Here is a 3,324-nt window from a genome sequence, read left to right as displayed (position 1 = left end):
GTCAGTTGATTGACATTTCTTCATCAGTGCTCACTCTGAACAAGGACATTCTCCCAGAACCCAAAGGGCAAGAGTGAGGATGAGACGCAGAACACGAGGTATCCTTTTGTAAAAACCAGACAGAGATCTTACATTTTCATTTGTAAAATTAAAAAAGGAAAAAAAGCATCAATGGAGAATTTGATTATTTGTTAACAAGCTTACTGTGACTTTTGCTTGCTATAAATGGAATTAAATTACTCTGACATAGCTAATAAAAGTTAGAATTCTGTTTCTTAGTTAACCACTTTACCTGAGGATTAATTAAACACAAGATTAAAAATGTAGACAATTACAATTAAATAATCAATTTGGAATTAATCTTGCACCCTAGTTTTTCAGCTCCTGTTTTATTTGTTAAATTGTCACTAACTCTCAAATACATTTTCCTAATTTTATTTTTTACTTATAGCTATAACTTCTAATAGGAGTAATTTTTAAATCAAGAAACTTAATTACATTAGTTATGACCCAAGCATTCGCATTATAAATTGTATTTCTCTTTTTTAAATGTTAAGTGAGTTTTTTTTATCAGAATCTATTAAGCTTTGCATGGTGTTTTTTTTTTTTTTTTCTTAGAATGAAGGAGTGAATTCAAAGGCATTTTGGCAGTCTCCTCCCATAAAGCAATCCCTGACAGTCTCATTCCAAACTACATAAAATTTACTGAGACTGCTTAGGCAAACAATATGCAATTAAGAATTTCTGATTCTTATGAGGTCATTTGGCACGTTTTCAGGAATTAAGATCTTATAGTTCAAGCACTGTGAATTTTTTAGTAGTAATTTTTAATTTGTTTTATACTGAGTGATGCAGTTTAGACAAGTGATTTTTTAAAAAACAGTATGATTTTTGAGTAAGTTAAACATATTTACCATTACAACTTATAAAATTGTCTTGTTTATTCATCGATTAATGAAAAATCATTTAATATGAAAATAATTCATTTATATCCACTAATTTGAAATTTCATTTATTTAAATTGTGTGTCATGTAGACAATTAGAGTGAAGAATAAACATTTTTAATATTTATCTTCATTTCCTGAATGTAAATATTATTCATAACACTATAATAACTTACTTCATATACTTTCATATTTATTTATTTATTTATTCATTTATTTATTTATTTATTTGTATTTCTTAGGGAAGGGTCCACAGGATGTTCAGGGTCTCACAACTGGATTGGACTCAGTGATTCTCCTGTTTACAGCTTCGCGAGAGCTGGGGTTACAGGCGCGCCACCACCATGCCCAGTCTCAATTGCTATCTCAGCATGCCACCGGGGGCGGGTGCTGGTATGGCAAGCCTGGGGATCAAATCCCGGACTCCTGCGCCTGCTTGCAGGCTCTTTAATTCACTTAGCTATCAGGCTGGCACTTGTTTTAAAATATATATTGGATATTTAAATCATGATGGAGAGAGCAAAGGAGTGAAGTGGTGTTACGCAGTGGTAAGCAATTACAAGCTAGAGGGCACATAATCACAGATCATTCTGAGTTCCTGAAGGGATGCTGGAACTTCAGGCTCAGCTCCAGTTACTAAATATCAGGCCTTCTCATCACCTGTGATTACCAAGGAGCTTTCCTGACCTTTAGTCCCCACCACTCTAGAAGCAGTAGCACTTATCCTGCAGATTGTGTTCCCACTCCAAAACATTTCACTCTTTATGCAAACCTCTCCTTTTGTATAGTGTGCCGGACTAACTAATGGTCAACTTGTAACTGCCAGATGAATTGAATCGGTAGTACTCCAGGGTGGGGAAGGCTCATCTAAAGGTTGTTGCCTACAGCATAAAAGGAGAACTGCAGGGGAATGTGGAGGGCTGTTGCTTCTCCTGGAGAAGTTGTCATGCTGGCTTTCCTGATGATAAGAGCTCAGCTTTTCTGAACTTCAGAGGAGCTTGGGTCTTTCTGTCCCTGAGGATGCTGCAGTTCTCTTTGGGGGAAACTCTGGCCCTTAGCATGAGCATTGCTTCCTGGCTTCAACGCAGCTCCTTTAACCTGATGGCGCAGATCTTAATCGAATTGCAAATGGCTTTCTAGCTTCAACCACTGACCTTTGGTTCTTCCTGGTGCAGATCCTGGATGCAGACCTGCATGAGACATTGCTGCACGTTCGAGGCCTCCAGTTGGACTTGCACAGGACTTTGACATGGGCTCTACGACTTTAACTGGAATTATGTAAGACATTGCAATGGAATCAAACCCCTCAGGTGGATTCTGGGGTCTCTAGTGTGTGGACAACTTCCTGAACTCTTTTGCATGAGATACTTTGGGTGACTAGTATAACATAACCCTATATATCATGTGTCCTGTACTAAATCTTTTCTTTTGTAAACCATAATTAAAACACATAGCAAATGCAGATTTGATACAAGCAATCTATGTTTTCTTTTCCTTGTTTTTTAAATAAAAATCCTTTTGGATGTTAGGTGTGGTGGTCATGTTTCCAGTTGTTTTCCAGATCAGCCCCCTTTGACTGTAGCACTTCTGTGAGTTCCTTTGCAGTTAGCAAGTGTGATTCAATCAATTCCCCATTTTAGACAGCCTTCACCACAACACTACTTTGTGAAACATTTTACCTATTCATATAATGTGGTAATTTTGTCTGAATAATCATATTCAAGTATAATTTATTTAAGAAATTAAAATGTCAAAATGGTAACATTTGGCCTACATTGAAAATATAGAATCCATCCAAATGCTGAAAGGAGCAATATCACAAAAGATTCTTAAAGTTTATTTTATTTATTTTGTCTATAGATGTAATGTTAGATATTTTAACATTATAGCCTAATGACTCAGGGTTATACATGATCTTCATGGATATTTATGAGCACTAAAGCTCTTCTCTAAGAGGGCATGGATAGCACATTAATGTCAGGTTCATGTACTTTAATAAAGGATTGAATATAGCATCATGCACCAAAGTGAATCAATTCACATTGCATAACACAAGTTATAATTTCATAATATTATAAAATAGACTACAATTTTAACAAGTGTTATGAATGCAAAACTGATGTTTGGCCAGAAGTCCTGAGTTTAGATATCTTTTCTGCTGTTCATGATTTTATTTAAAAAAACATTCTGGGTTATATATCAAGTGACTATTACAAGCTAAGTGGAAAAAATAAGAAAACAACAAGTCGGTTATCTTATTTCCTTCTAAATTCAAGTTTATATTTTAGAAAGGAACACTCAAAAGAATATGAACTACTTTGGCTGAGTAGCTTAACTACATGACTGATAGAAGACACTGTGACTATAGATAAATTATAT

This window comes from Octodon degus, unplaced genomic scaffold (assembly GCF_000260255.1).
Source record: "Octodon degus isolate 3935 unplaced genomic scaffold, OctDeg1.0 scaffold00202, whole genome shotgun sequence".
NCBI classification, from domain to species: domain Eukaryota; kingdom Metazoa; phylum Chordata; class Mammalia; order Rodentia; family Octodontidae; genus Octodon; species Octodon degus.
The sequence above is the reverse complement of the archived record's forward strand: the minus strand, read 5'-3'. Positions refer to the sequence as shown.